The sequence below is a fragment of the Nicotiana tomentosiformis genome, chromosome 2 (assembly GCF_000390325.3).
Source record: "Nicotiana tomentosiformis chromosome 2, ASM39032v3, whole genome shotgun sequence".
NCBI classification, from domain to species: Eukaryota; Viridiplantae; Streptophyta; class Magnoliopsida; order Solanales; family Solanaceae; genus Nicotiana; species Nicotiana tomentosiformis.
The window spans coordinates 38673435-38690603 of NC_090813.1; the positions used below are offsets into that span (position 1 = coordinate 38673435).

Sequence of the window (17169 nt, forward strand, 5' to 3'; positions counted from 1 at the left end):
CAACGATAATCAATTTTCAACAAGTTATTCGTCAATTCGGTAAACTCGTTCCAACTCTTAAGTTTTAATATTATAATTTTGTTTGTTTTATTTATTTTCTATTACTTTATTAATTAAGATGGCTTCCTTAAAAAAAAAAAATTGGTAAAAATAAGGAAAAATCCAAGAGTGACGAATCTAGTACTCAATCTGTTCCTCCTCCACTGCCCCGGGCTCCCCGAACCAAACTCCATATACGTCCTACACCTGCTATTCTTGATAGCCATAATAGTTTATTACATTTTACTGAAAGTCAATTTTGCCATAATATTAGAGCTGGTGAACAATTAGACCATGAATTAATGAATGCTCTTTATTCTAATCCAACTATTGATGAAAATGATGACGAGGAAAAATTTTGATGAAACTCAATCGGATGATGATACACCAACTAGTCCTACTCCTGATGTTAACCCAACTAGTGATAACCCTGCTAATCCAAATGATGCCCCATTTGATACTCCTGTTACTACCCCTACTTTTTCTAGACAACCTAGCAAACGGACGAAAACATCTCCCGTTTGGCCATTTTTTACTCAACTAATTCCAAAAAATAAGGTTAAGTATAAAACTTGTGGCATGGAGTTAGTTTTTAAATATTTTGGATCGTGGGGGGGGGGGGGAGGGAGAACTTTGGCTAGACACATAATGAAACACCCTCAAGATAGAGTGAGATATCTTCGTCTGAAAGCTTTGGCCGAGGGGAAAAGTCTACCTACTCCTAGTCAGGTTGACCCTAGTACCGGTTCAAATCAATTTCAACCGGGAATTAACACTGTTACCGGTGGTATTTTATATTATGATCCAAAAAAAGATCTGGAAGAATTGGCAAAAATGATAACTGTTATGTGTTTACCCTATAGTTTTCCTTCTGACCCTAACTTTGTGCATTATATTAGAAATATTTTTAATCATACTTATAAAGGTTTTCCTCGCACAACCGTAAAGAGCGATATTTATAAATATAAACATGAATATGAACAATATTTGCGCTATTTATTTACTCATATAAATTATCGTGTTGCTATTACAACTGATATTGGTAGAAGTGGTAACGACTGTGATTACCTTACTGTTACCAGTCATTGGATTGATGAGGATTGGATAATGCAAAAGCGCATTATTTCTTATAGAATAATTAATTCACGTCACACATGGCAGTTTATTGCTAGCACAGTTATAGGTATTTGTAGATATTTTTGCATTAGTGATAAAATAATGTCAATTTCAATGGATAATGCTACTAGTAACACAAATGCTATAACCTTGCTTACCACTACGCTAAATCCTACATTTAGTGATATTTTTCATGTTAGATGTATTTGTCATATTTACCATTTAATTGTGGGTGATGGTATGAGAATTTTAAATATTGAAATTGAAAAGGTTAAAATGACTCTTAACTAGATTTTTTATTCAAACCGTAGAAGTAGACTTAGAGAATTTTTTAAAAGATGCAATGAATTTGGCCTAAGAGAAAGAAAGGTTCCAAAACCTGGTCCAACTAGATGGAATTACATGTATGAAAGTTTGGTTGTTGCATATGAATATAGAAACCGCATAAACTCAACATTTAATGCACATGTAAGTGATGATGATGAGAACCTTACAAATGGGGATTGGGCTAATGTTAAAATGCTTGTAGATTTTTTAGAAAAATTTCATATTGCTACAAATAAATTTTCTGGGCAATATTATCCTACTATTTCTAACTGTTTAGTTTATATTGCAGAACTTGCAAATTTGTTTGCTCATTTTTCAGAGGGTGGAAAAATTTATAAACTTGCTATTGATTCTATGAGAAAAAAGTTTAAAAAATATTTTTTTCCTATTCCCCCTATTTATGATGTTTCTGCTTTGTTAAATCCTTGTATGAAATTAGGAGGTCCTCATTTTTGGTATGAAACTGTTTATAATGATTTAGCACTTAAAGATGAGGAATTGTCTCAACTTCCGGAAATAATAGCCTCAATTAGAATAAATGCTCAAACTATTTTTAATACTTATCAAGTTGCATTAAATCATGCTAGACCAAATGTTCCAACTCATTTTTCTTCTGATTCTCAATCATCTAAAAGAACTGCGGGAGTAAGAGCACTTAGTGCTTGGGCGGGGTTTAGGGGTTGTCAAGGTTCTAGTAGTAGTGATTTTTCACAACTAAATGAGCTTGAAGTTTATTTGTCGCAGGGAATTGAGGAAGTGAATCCCGACGGTTCCTTTAATCTTTTGGAATAGTGGAAGGACAAAGAAAAACACTTTCCGGTTCTTTCAAGGATGGCCCGAGATATTTTAACTATTCAAGCTTCAACAGTGGCATCAGAGAGCGCTTTCAGTCAAGCAAGACTTCAACTCGGTGATTATAGAGCGTCAATGAGGGAGAGTTTGGAAAAATTAGTACTTTTCAGAGATTGGATCCGGTCGGAAAGAAGAAATTTTGGACTTGCTGAATCACAACCAAATGAAGACGAAGCTTACGAAAAAATGCTAGCTAAACTTGCGGAGGATGTTGCTTCGCCCGGAAGTGGCGATGACCAAGCTACTTTTCCGCCATCACCAACGAAAATTCCTCCGGATCTTGATAGATTTATTATAAGAGATACCATGTAACTTGTATGAACAAAAATTAGTATGTATTATGTAACTTATATTTTGGCACATCTTGATTAGTTTTTTTTTTCTTCTCAATGGTGGTATTAGCACCTTGTTGTGCTCATTCCATAGGAGGATGAAGACTAAGAAAGATATTGCCATATTTTTTAATGCGATAATAAAATTATAAGGCATATCTCTTTATAATATTTTTGTCTTTAGACTTAGATATTATTTTTAACGTCCTTTTGTCTCTAAAGTGGAGATTCTTTTTGGAATGGACCAAAAATATGTGTGTGTGTGTGTATATATATATATATATGTCAGTTTAAGTTGTAGTCTAAATATTTAATATTTTCTATACTCTAAAATAGTTAGTTAATATTATTATTTAGGTATTTTGCTTTATTTTATAAAAGAAAAATAAGTACATATCTTTTAGTAGTGTAGGCCTTAGTAATGGTAATTATTCGAGTAGTTTCTTGTAGAGATATTTGATTCCAGTATAAATAGTTTTTTTAAACTTTTGATTAACTAGTCTTGACTTTTGCTTTCAAAAGGAATAAGAACAGAAAATCTAAAAGAAATACATTTCTATCCACAACTAACTCTCTAATATACCTCATCTTAATCTCATTCTCCCTAACTTCCCCACCTTTCACGTCACTCAACTCACATTGCACACATACACGATCACCCCCGTCCCTCACGTCTTGTTGCCCACTCCTCCATTCATTGCTCTTCACACACCTTCTATATATATTGGTCATACACATTAGATTAGGGGGCTAGAATTTGTTTCAAAGAAAGGAGAAAATATTGATTCTAGTCTAATTAAGAAGACTCAGATTTTCATACACGAACACATACTGATTTTCTCACAAAAGATTTCTTCACTATCTCTCTTAGTAAACTTGGTTTTGAAATAAAGGATGCTTAAGATCGAATTTGAGGTTTTCGGTTAGTGATTCCGTTGTGATCTCCGTCTTGGTTCGATATTCCGATAGAGTATCAGATTTCTCTTTGTTAGATTTCTACAAAAGGTCAGTTTTTCATTTTGCTAGTATTTTAAATTATTCCATGAGCAAGTATGTAACTTTTAAGTTTCTCAATATTTAATGTTAATTTGGTGAAGATATTAATTTTGAGTATGTTATCATGTCATCTCCATTTTAATCTGATGAGTCTTTGGGGTAACATTTTTAAGTCGTTATCGTTATTAGATAATTTATGTTTGATGTTATCTGTCTAAGTTATTTTGAGTTTAATTTGTGATAATAAATTAGATGAGATAACTTTCATTATTCTAACTTTAATATGCAGTGCAGTTAGTAAGAGTTTGAGTTGTTAGCCCATTTATCGAAGCATTTGAATGTTTACCTAGTTACTAGTTTTATGTTTGTTTAAAGTAATAAATTTTATCTTTCTATACTTTGTCTGATGTGAATATATTTGCGCAATTATTTTCTTTTAGAGTTTAATTTTAATTAGAATTATATAATGTACTTTTGGTGCATTGGATTATTTTCAAATAGAATGTGAGATGATTTTCTTTTTAAAAAAAAAAACTATTTAGCCTATGTGTTCGTACCCAAACTTTGGATTAATATGCTTAAGTAATAAAAGGATCATATGCGCATTCCCGTGTCTTGATACCTTTAAATTCAAAATAATTATGTTTTGATCTTGTGTACATTCCGTACCTTGGTTTAACATTCAATTTCAAAGAAGTCTCTTGTGTACATACCGCATCTAGGTCAAAACAATTAATAAAATATAATAATTAATTAAGTGATAATAGAAAAATCATAATCAATAAAATACAAGAATAGTCAAGAATTGTTAAGCCGGATATTAGTCAATAAAAGCGACCGTGTTAGAACCACGGGACTCGAGGAATGCCTTACACCTTCCCCTCGGTCAACAGAATTCCTTACTCAATCTTCTGTTTTCGTAGACCATAAATTAGGAGTCAAACCTTTCATTGATGAGGAATTCAAATAAAAGGTGACTTGAAACACCAAAATTCAATTCCAAGTGGCGACTCAAAATAATACATTATCACTTTTCAAAACGTCACTTCAATTGGAAAAACTCTTCTAACTCAACCTCGTAATACCATCGCGTGGGAAAAAAGAGGTGCGACAATTACGACAAAGAATGGTTTCAAATTAGCATTCATTGGTTCTCCTGAAACGTTTCTAATAAAACGTTTCAAGAATATTGCAAAATAATGATTGCACATTAAAGATGCGATGATCATGGCTAAAAATATATACTTTTATCTTAAATCAGAAGTGGAAGAGAGATTTATAGTTTAAATATCTGCAACCAACACCTACCTTCACAGCAACTAAGGGTTCAATTCTTCTCGGTCAACAAAAGGCTCCAGTTTTAGTCAAATAACTAATAATGGAAATATGAAAAGCCCGTCTGAAATGTAATTCAAAAAACTTTTAATCATTTTCCAGAACTTTTTGATAATGTGCTTCTACTTCCATTCGTTCCTCTTATGAAGTGATGATAGATAAATTACGCTTTACATGCATCAACTTTTCTCAATCTCTCAATATATATTCAAGGTAAGAGATGCTTCTTTTTACCTTGATTGCTTCGTATTTTACTCTCTTTTTTTTCCAAAAAGAACGCCTCTTATATATGAGTACAAGCAACAAATTTAATTGCCAAAATATTAGCAAAAATCCAGTATAACTTATGTCTTATATGTAAAAAGAATTGAAAAAAACCATGAAAAGAAAATTATTTTTTATTTCCTCTAATAGAAGTAGTGCCTTTATTTTTGGGGATAGAGCAGTATCTGTTCTTCAATCTTTTTGTTCTTCCGTAAATTTGAATTTTGTATAGTGTAATTTCTGCATGATTATATCTGGAAAGAAAAAAGAAAGAAGATAGCTCCACATAAGATCTCTTTAACAATTAAGATTATATAGTTTTTTTCATGACTGTCAAGTATCTCGCAAGATAATTATCATGGATGCTCTCTCATACAGAACTGCATCCTATAGATCCTGAAGACTTCTTTGGAATTTATATACTATCACTTCAAACTTCATATCAATAGTAAAGATTAGTTACTTTTACAACAGATCAAGACCAACAGTCTACAGTTTCAATTTGAAGATATGTAAAAAAAAATTCCTTTTCATTGAATGAATTTTGTATTTGTACAATATCCCGTTATGTACAACAAAGAGAAGAATCTCTATAACTAATTTTCTCCACGTGTTGTTCTCTTATTCAGCTAAGCCTAACAAACTAATGAAAGAATAATAAATGAAAAATATATTTACAATATTATTATCCAGCTAATCTGGTTCTAGAAGGCTGTGGTTTCTTCCTATTGTGAAAAAAATCTGTACTTAAATTAATACATGTAAGTCCCAGATGAAATCTCTTATTTTGTGATGGAGGGCTCTGATTGGTTTGTGCATTCATACGGGTGAGAGGCTTAGAGATTGGTTCTTTGTGTCTTTGCTTCATTTCATTTATTTGGTCTGATAGCATAAGCTTCTCTTCTCTCTCTGAGCCCAATCCTTCCATCTTCTGTAAATGGGTCTCTTTAGGATTTTCGGTGCCAACACCCCTCCTCCCCTCAATTTGGAGGGGTGAGGAAGCACACCCGACTTGGGAAGAATGGAGTGATGAAGAGGTCCAGTGAGCGGCTTAGTGAAGACATCAGCGATTTGAGATTTAGAAGGAACAAAAGTGAGTAAAATTAAGCCGGCCAAGAACTGTTGTCAAATAAAATGGCCGTCCAAATCCACATGCTTAGTCCTTTCGTGAAAAATAGGATTTTTGGCTATGTAGATTGCTGCTTGGCTATCGGAATGAAGGGAAACAGGCAGTGATAGAGAATTGATAAATCTGCAAGGAGCCGAACAAGCCAAGTAATTTCAGCTACTATACGCCTCATAGATCGATATTCGGCCTCAGCGGATGAAAGAGATATTAAAGATTATTTCTTGGACTTCCAAGAAATGGGAGAACTGCCGAGACTGATGTAGAACCCACTAACTGACCGGCGTGAATCGGGGCAAGTAGCCCAGTCGGAGTCACAAAATGCCAATAATTTTAGTGAAGGATCCGAGTTCAGGAAGAGTCCTATATCAGGAGTAGAAAGTAGATATCGGAGAGAATGAATGGCTGCACCGAAATGAGGTCCGCGGGGACTCTACATCTACTGACTGAGGTGTTGAACGGCAAATGAAAGATTTGGCCGAGTATTAGTTAAAAAATTAAGCTTTCCTAGTAACCAGTGATATACAGTTGGATCTGGTAGAAGCTCACCAACATCTCCCCTAAGCTTTGAGGATGGATCGAGTGGAGAAGAAGCCGACCGTAAATCAAAGCATCCAAATTCAGATAAGAGCTTTAAGGTAAACTTTTTCTGGCTTACAATCATTTCACCTTTTTCTCTGATAATTTCAAGTCCAAGAAAATAATTTACTTCACCAAGATCTTTAATTCTGAATTTCGAGTTAAGAAAAGACTTGAGAGAGTTTTGTTCAATAGGATCATCCCTTATGAGAAGAATATCATCGACATATACTGCGATAATATTAATATCAGAATCTGTTTTCTTATAAAATAGAGAGTAATGATTAAGCGAGTGAGAGTAACCCTTGAAATTGAGTGCACAAGTGAGCCTTGCATACCACTGACGTGAAGCCTGCTTTAGACCATATAATGATTTCTTCAATCTGCAAACATGATTAGGACTAGGTGGAATCATACTAGCTGAAAATATCATATAGACTTCCTCATGTAGGTCCCCATGTAAAAGTGCGTTATTGACATCTAGTTGAAACAATTTCCAATCCTGTTACATAGCAATTGTGAGAAGACACCTAACCGTGGTCATTTTAACCACTAGGGAGAATGTCTCGGTGAAGTCTATTCCTTCTCTATGAATAGCTCCTCTAATAACAAGTCTGTCTTTAAAACATTCTATACTCCCATTAGATCTGTACTTTACCTTATAAATCCATTTACAAGGTAGAAGTTTCTTCCCCTTAGGTAATTCAACTACTCTCCATGTTTGATTGGCCTCTAAGGCTTCAAATTCCTTGATCATGGCTTCCTACTAACTGGGATGTACAACTGCTGAGTGTAACTGGTTGGTTCAATAATATTTGATATAGAATGTAAAAGTCTTTGATTGGTAGATGAAAGAGCTGAAAAAGGTAAAATATTAGGAGTAATGGGAGCTGCAAAACAAGAAGATGTTAGATCAGTCAAATGTACAACATTGCATATATAATCTGCCAGATAGGGTCGTTGGTTGTGTTCTCTAGTGGATCTCCTTAGAGCTATTGGTGCAGGAGTTGGAAGAAAAGGTGAAGGTGTGTTTGTATTAAATGAAGGTGCAACAGGAGTAGTAGATTTACTAGGGGAAGAAGAAGAAGAGGTGGAAAGATTTGTAGGAGTAGGAAAAGGACAAGAATAATTAGGAATAGGAACAAGCTGATCTAAATCTTTAAGTGAAGTAGTTTCAATAGGAAAAATAGGTGTTTCTAGACTATCAGAGTGAAAAGGAAAGATATCCTCATAAAATACTACATCCCTTGAGACAGAATTTTCATGGAGGTCAAATCTAAAAGCTTATAACCTTTCTTCCTAAAAGGATAACCTAGGAAAACACATTTCACTATTTGTAATGACCCAATCGGTCATATTAACTTTTAGAACCTCATTTCCCTAAATAAAACTCTCCCTATGTGCTTTTATTAATTTATGAGTTGCGGGGATAGTTGGTTCAGAATTTGAAAGTGATCGGGTTAAAATCGGAACAATTGGTTCCTTAGTTTGGCTTTAAAATGTCAAGTTTGACTTCGGTCAATATTTTGAGAAAACGACCCCGGAATCAGAATTTGACGATTCCAATAGGTTCGTATGATGATTTCGGACTTGGGCGTATGTTCGAATCGGGTTTTGGATAACCCAGGAGCGTTTTAGCGCTTGATAGTGAAAATCAACTATTTGAAGGTTTAAAGTTCTTTAAATTTGATTTGGAGTAAGTTTTGGAGTAATCGAGGTCCGTTTGAAATTGTGAGTTTGGAAATAGTTCTGTATGGTGATTTAAGACTTGCACACATAATTTGGTGTCATTCCGAGTAGTATAAGTATATTTCGGCGCGTTCGGAGTAAATTTGAGGAATTTAAAATTTCTAAGTTGAATCAATTTGGTTTGGGGTATGATTCTTAGATTTGATGTTGTTTTACACTCTCCAAGAGTTCGCGCGAGTTCATTTTATGATTTTAAACTTATTGGTATATTCGAGCGGGGCCCCTGAGTGTTAACCAGATGAGGCTCAGACCAATTTTGGAATTTGGAGGAAGAACTGAAGTTTTCTGCTTCTGGTACGTTCGCACCTGCACTTGGACAGTCGTAGGTGCGACCCTCGCAGATGCGAGCTTTATTCGCAGAAACAAAAAGGGAAGGGGAGGCCTGCCATCACAGGTGCGGAATTTTGGGCGCACCTGCGTGCAATGGCAGGAATTTTGGGCGCACTTGCGAACGCGCAAGTGTGAGAAATGTGCGTAGATGCGAGGCTTGGCAGGCGAGGAAAAACTCACACCTATGAGTCTTTTCCGTAGGTGCGGTACACCTTCCGCATGTGCGAAACCATTGCTGGGCAAAATGGATTAAAAATCGGGGCTCAGTCATTTTGAGCCCATTTTCTTCTATGTTTGGGCGATTTCAGAGCTTTTTGAGAGGGGATTTCAACTAGCAATTGGAAGCTAAGTTAATTCTACACACCTTGAGTTAAATAGATAGATTATGAATAAATTATAACTGATAAATCTTGGAAATCAAGGGTTTAGATGAAAAACCTAGATTTTTTTTTATTTTATTTATAAAAATGAGATTTTAACCATGAAAATGATTATGGAATTGGATAGAAATTATATATTTTAGTTCTTGAGATTATGGGTAACGTTTTTCTCCGAAAATTTTCGGAGTCCGGGCACGTGGGCCGAGGTGAATTTTAAGAATTTTACCATTTTGGATAGGGTAATTTTTTTAATAGATGAATTACGAAGTATTTAACATGCATTAATTACTTTATATAACTTTTGGATAGTTCGAATTTTTTGGCATCGAATTGAGGTTTTACGCGACATTTGATCGAAAAAGTGGACTTTGAGACAAGGTAAGTCTCTTGTATAATCTTGTGAGGGGGAATTTACCCCATACATGATTTAAATTAATAATTGTAGCTAAATGTGGGGGCTACGTATGCACGAGGTGGCGAGAGTCCGTATATAGCTACTATTTATGCTAAAATCCGGGTAGTTTAGGACTCAAATCATGAATTATGTGTGTAAATTATATTCGTTATTTAATTAAATTATTTCAAATATATTGTAAATTGTTAGGGAAATATAGAAAAAGATGAAAATCTAATATACTTAATTTTTTATATAAATTATTTAAATGTTAAAAGAAATTGTGTATCCTCTCGTATTAATCTATCAATGAATAAACTCTCATTCCGGAGGTACATAAAAAAATGTCCTCCTTTCTTGTGGAGCGGGCCGAACGCCTTAGCAGTATAGATGCATCTATGGATCGCGCCGCACGTCCCTCGGCAGTGTACACGACACTCTGGATCGAGCCGTACGACCTCGGCAGAAATCGTGCCTAATAATAATAATAATTACACGATACCTTGATATTTTAATTGCAGCTTGTGAATTTAATTAATAGATTGGGAATTGTTGTATTTGAAGGAATTTAATTATTTCTATTGATTAAATAAAATTATTGTTAACTCTGTGAATCATGTTGATTTAAATATTTTTATTTTTATTTTATTTTATTAATATTGACCCTTAGTGAGTGTCAAAGTCGACCATCTCGTCTCTACCTCTTCGAGATTAGGCTTGATACTTACTGAGTACACGTTGTTTACGTACTCATGCTACACTTGCTGCACTTTTTGTGCAGGACCTGAGACAGGTGCTATAGTTGAACCTATCGGCGCGCACCCACGATATCCAGTGGCTTAGTGGTGAGTTGCCCTTTTGAGCCATTCTGCAGCAATCAGTGCCTCTTCCTGAATCTTATTTTGTCTATTTTATTTCAAATAATATTTGAATTTTTGTATAATCTACTAGATACTCATACACTTGTGCCACCAGGTCTTGGCACACACACTAGTAGAATTTTTGGATTTAATTATTTTTTTGGTTATTTTAATTTACCAGATCTTTTCATATTGTCTAAATTCCTGCAAGTAAGAAGAGCTTAATTATTCGGTTGATTTTAAAAGGATTGAATATGTGTTTAAATTACTAGTTGGCTTGCCTAGATGTAGTGTTGGGCGCCATCACAACCTATAAGTGAAATTGGGTCGTGACAATATGGTACCAGAGCACTAGGGTCACGTAGGTCTCCCAAGTTTTGAGCAGACCTAATAGAGTCTTGCGGATCGGTACAGAGACGTCTGTACTTATCTTCGAGAGGCTATATGGTGTTAGGAAACTACCTTTCTTCATATTCCATCGTGCGATTGATGTAGTACTAAATATCTTTCTCTTATTCTCTTACAGATGGTGAGAACGCGCTCCAACGAGGCTCCAGACAAGGGAAGAGCTACTTCCCCAGTTGTTAGAGGCCGAGGGAGGGCTCCAACTCGTGGTAGGGGACGAGGACGTCCTAGGACTGTTCCAGTTAGGCTGCCAGTGGGTCCAGCATAGAATCCCATCATTGAGGAACAGGGCAAGGTGCCTGTGGCAGAGCCAACTCCGGTGGATTTCAAATCTGCACCGGGATTCTAGGATGTCATGGGTCGTATGCTACGATTTATGGACACTATGACTCAGGCCGGTTTATTTCCGGTAGACCCAGCTATATCTCAGGCGGGCGGGGGAGCACAGACCCCTACCGCACAAGCTCATGGGCAGACAACTGCTGTATATCAGACTCAGGGTGCACTACCCTTGGGTGGAGCCCAGCCAGTGGCAGCAGCTACACCTGAGCCCAGGCCAGCTGCAGCCGCTGATCCGCAGAAACTATTGGACATATGGACTAGACTACATCCTCATGTCTTTGGGGGTGAGCGACACGAGGATCCCCAGGACTTTATTGATCGGTGCAGGAACAGACTGCATAACATGAGGATATTGGAGTCTCATAGGGTAGACTTTACTACTTTTCAGCTAGAGGGCAGGGACCGTAGATGGTGGAAGTCTTATCTTCTTGGCAGACCAGCAGATTCTCCTTCCATGACTTGGGACAGGTTCACCCGTATTTTCTTAGAGAAGTATATTCTACCCTCCTAGAGGGAAGAGTTGCGGTTTCAGTTTGAGCAACTCTAGCAGGGTCAAATGTCAGTGACCGATTATGAGGCAAGGTTCTCTGAGTTATCTTGCCATGTACTTATGATACTCCCTACTGAGGCGGAGAGAGTGCAGAGGTTTGTTGCGGGTTTACATACTGGCATTCAGGCCACTATGGCTCGAGAGGTTGAGATGAGTACTTATTATGAGCTAGTCGTGGAGATAGCCCGGAGGATTAAGGGTGTGCGTCAGCATAGCCGAGAGTAGGTCATGAGAGATAAGCGATTTAGGTATTCTGGAGAGTTTAGAGGTGCTCCGTCTGGGGGCAGAGGTCAGTTCGTGAGAGGGCAGTCCAGCAGGCCCCCATATCCAGCACCACCGCCTTCTCAGGGTCCTCCAGTGCGACCTTATTTCAGTGCTATACCAGAGAGTTCTTATCGCCCACCGGCTATTTAGGGTTATTCCAGTGGGTATTCAGGTCACCAGGGCCAGATTCTTAGTCAGCAGCTCATCTTACCTAAGATTTGTTACGAGTGCAGGGATCCCAGTCACATGCGAAAATTTGGCCCCAGGCTTTGGGGTAGACCAGTGCAGCAGGGTCAGCAGCCTATGATTACCGTACCAGTTGCTCCACCAGTCGTCTGACCAGATGTTAGGTCAGCAGGGCCTAAGATTTGTTGCTTCTTTTGTTTGAAGTTGGATCCAACAGATGTTAAAATGCTTGGTTTATTTAACTAACTACTCCTATCATACCACTCCTATTTTATTCAGTTCATTTCTTCTACTTCAATTTTCTAGTGTTATTGTTTCGATGCAAGTTTGTTAATCATTGGGATAGATTATAGCTTGTAATTTATTTGCTTGATTCTAATGTTAGAAAGCCTATAGTGGTTAATTTATATTTTATTAGTTACATTATGATTTTCGTGAATATATGGCAAGAATTTATGCTATCAAGTAAAATAGTTCGTGGATGTAAGTGTTGTGATGATATCCAAAGAAATAGCTTTGTACTTTAGCTCTTATTCATGTGAGTATCTAACAACTTCAGTTCAATGCTATTGTTAGATCAAGTAACAGATTTACTTGTAAGAAGAATCAGACCTTTCGTTTATTTATATACCAAGATCTTCCTTTTAGCTTGTTGGCAAAATTTTATTCCTTTATAAGTTTTTTATCAAACTTCTCTGTTTCAGCATGTGATGTGTAGAGTGAGCCTGCTTCATTCGGTGGATGTGAGAATATGATCAGGTGACAACAATACAAATCACCAAGCAAATACTTAGCAGATCTGCATATTTACTTATTATGGATAGCTGTAGAATGTATAATGTTTAAATTATCAAATGTGTTTTTATAACTTTAGTGTGATATGAATTTGAATGTGTTGATGTTTGTTACTATAGATATTCTTAATGGAATGGATTTATGTTGTATGAGTTATTGAGTTTATTTATTGAATCCTTGAATTAAAAATTTCCACTATTGTGGCAGTTATAAGCTGTCACTGATTATTTTTTTTTAAAGATTGAGATCAAATTGTGGGGGTTTATAACCCTCTCACATTATTTTTTTAAAAACATTGAGATCATATATTGGGTGTTACAAACCGTTGCTAATTGCCTTTAAAAACCATCACAGATTAAAAATTTATATTGTGGCGGTCGTCGTGGAAGTTTTATAAAATTGCCACAGAAATGCTCGTGGCGAAGGTAACTGTGGTGTTTTTTGAAACCGCCACAATTCATTTTGTAGGGGTCAAAAACCGCCACAAAACTTTAAAAAATCCCCACAAAATGAGCCTTTTCTTGTAGTGTATTACACCAAAATAGAATTTGGTATAATATTTTGTGTAAGGTCGGAGATGGTCTAATACAATGGCCTTCCAATTTTGTTAAACGAAGCATATATGCAAGGAAGAGGAAGAGATCTATAGAAAGGAGTTTGGATTTGACGGAATGGACAAAACAATAGTTAAGGTTCATGAACAAATTAAAAGGTGGGAAAATATATTTGATAAGGATGACAAAGTCGTACTCTATTTCTATTTTCTCCACTACCCCAACCTCTTTTCACACAAATCCATCAATTATTACTCGGTAAATGATTATTCTAGCACTATTAAAGATCGTGGTGTAGTGAATAAGATCTTTTAATCCTTAATGAGATATTTTGATCTAGAGTTTTTGAAATAAAATAAAAAATGACCGGGAGTGCTCCCACTTTAATGGGTCTTACACTATGTGAATTTAGATGTATAGCGAACACCCGAGGTGAATCCTAGTAATAGTTGCTAGTATAAGTGAGTGGTTATTTACTTGGTTAGCCTAATTAGCTAGAGTTCTTTGGGGGTTACTATAGCATTTGTATATATAAAGCCTCTTCGGTTTTGGTTAACCCACTGTTAATGGAAGGTAAGCTGACTGAACTTTCCCAAACTTCTCATCTCAGATTCTCCTAATTAAGGAGGAACAACATTTGTTACATTGGGCCATTTTCTTATAAGTAGGAACAACATTTGTTACATTGGACCATTTCCTTTTCTTCATTATTTCTTTTTCACAAAAGTTGCAATATTAACATTAGCGTTCTAATATCTCATTTATGCGATAGCCTCAAAAGGATCATTTCATTTCCTTCACATATATATAGTTCACTTATCTTCTAGGATTCTTCGAATCAATAATCCTAGAATGTTATGAATCTGACGATTTACTTTGTTAATGATCATAAAGTTGAGGTTCCTTTCTTTCTTTAGATATATGCTGAGAATGGTTTGGTTTTTTTAGGTGTGACATGTGAGAGCATATCAAAAATATATAGCGAGCGGAACAGAGAGAGAATGAAACAGAAGAATCTTGTCTTGATGTTGGATGATATTAATGAGTTAGAATTGTGAAATAAAACTTAATAAGTAATGAAAACAAATTGGATACATTACAAATTACAAGCTTGTAGTAGATTTGCAATACCTATGGGAGAATGAAAAGTGACCAAAAGCCAATATATATGTACATGTACAGCAGTCCGATTAGAATTCACAACTACTCCTGGTCTGACAATTAAAACACATCAACCAAGATGAACGGTCGATAGGAGGCTACTGGCTAAATGAGAGAAAATGATGGCCGTCGAAGCTGGAACACTGAGGATGAAGAGGACTAACATCCCAAGAGCCAAACTAGGCCTTGTACTCAACAAATGCATTTGTAAACAGCCTACCAAATTGAATATTACCTCATCATAAGAAGCATAATATTGCTTTTCCCATTCCATCCATTCTGCAGGTGGCTCATAATTTCTCTCAATCACCTTCATCTCATGAACTCTTTTCCTTATAACACAATCATGCTTTCATCCACCAATCGCCCCCTATAATCCCAGTCACAAGAATCGTTACGTCGTGCAGAAATTTTACCCTTTGATCTAATTCTCAGGTGAAGCAATTTTGGATCAGAGAAAGACAAAGATGGAAGTGTACAAGAAGAAAAGATGACTTTTTCCATGGCTGATAACAAGATAGTATTCAAGTACATAATTTGGTTGGCTTGCTCTTGGCTATTTATATAAGATGAAGCATTAAGGGAATATCAAGATTTATGATTGAAAAGGAAAAAGAAACTACCTGGTAACGGTTGCCACATGTGACATGACACTTTCTCAGATCCACATAAGGTTGACATTGCTGTTTTAATGTTCAAAGCCGACCTGGTGAATTATTTTAAGCAAGGGTCGGTGATCATATACTATGTACTATTTTTTAGTCAGATTGTACTAATATTTAATGTGCTGACTTAGCTTGAAAACTGAAAAGCGCTTTAAGTCAACTAGATGAGTTTTTTGAAAAATAACACCATTATTTGGGTTATGTATATGCAAACAAACAATGTGGTGCTTTAATGAAGTGTCGTGGCAATTATAATGTCCCCTGCAGCCCATCAATTTTATTCAAGTGTGCTTTACTAAGAGCGTTTGCGATGTGGTGCTTTAAGTCGACTGGTCGACTCAAGCATATAAGGGACCTAAAGTCAAAATTTAATATAAGGCATAATTTTTTAAAGGAAAGTTTTAAGATATGTTTTTATTTGAAGTTTATTCTTCTAATTTTTTGAGATATAAAGTTGTTAATAATTTTTTATAATTTATTTTTTTCTAATAATTCTTGCTCGATTGATAATATAACCAACTTATTTAATATTTTTTGAGATATTGTTGATTTACATAAGATTTTACAAATCATAGAGGTATAGAACTATTGGAAGTTTAAAAGTATTGCTGAACACTTGAACTAGTAAAATCTTGGAGAAAGCAGGTGAGTAATGAAATCTTGGAAAAAGAAGATAAGTAAGAATATCAATGAGAAAGAAAAAAAAAATATATGGTTTTATGAAAAATTGGAAAAAAAAAAGATTGACTTGGACAAATTAAAGAAGAGAGAGCAAATTTGTTAATGAATGAGTAAAAGGTGGAAAACTGAAGGCTGGAAAAATTATTCATCTACCCATTTTTAATTAAGTCAAATTATTACTTTATTTATATATCTAAAAAAAATTCTTTCCTTTTATATTAAAAACTCTACTTTTATATTTAAAGTACTAAACATTATTTTTTAAATACCCATGAACCTATCACTTTTAAAAAATGGAGCCCCAAATTTGGGGGCCTGAGGCACAAGCCTTACTACTGTTGGAGCAGGCCCTGTAAGTAGATAGCGATTTTATATCCAAAATAAGCACATAAGAGTAGGGGTGTACATAGGTCGGGTTGGTTCGGATTTTGCAATTACCAAACCAAACCAATTGTATCGGATTTTTAAATCTATAGACCAAACCAAACCAACAAAAGTCGAGTTTTTCAATATCGGGTTTCTCGGGGTTTTTTCCGATAAACTTGTGCTCCAAATATTTCTATAGTCCTAAATATAATTTTACCAATAACAACCATATTTTTATTTTTTAGCATTGACCTCAACTATGCTAGTCAATAGATTGTATGGTTCCACTTTATAAAGGTCTCTACTTTATAAATTATTTTCCACTTTACACTAAAATGCTAATAAAAGCTTAAATCAATTGACATGTCCAACTTCAATTGAACCTTAGATAAATAATTAGAAAGAGTATGTTGGAGTATCATGGATAAATCAATTGCTTTAAGTATTGTAAAATGTCTAATTTCTCCGACTGTCAAATCAACTGAACCTTAAAGAAACAATGTAATACAAAAGCTTCTTAA

At 35.3% G+C, this 17169-nt stretch overlaps 1 long non-coding RNA gene across 1 annotated transcript; it reads left to right on the top strand.

The window, feature by feature from the left end:
• Positions 1 to 5657: 5657 nt before the first annotated feature.
• LOC108946173 (uncharacterized) lies at positions 5658 to 13255 on the top strand. The gene is made up of 3 exons (XR_001970389.3): positions 5658 to 7025; positions 10601 to 10664; positions 11206 to 13255. It is a non-coding gene; the product is annotated as an uncharacterized lncRNA (long non-coding RNA).
• Positions 13256 to 17169: the final 3914 nt, after the last annotated feature.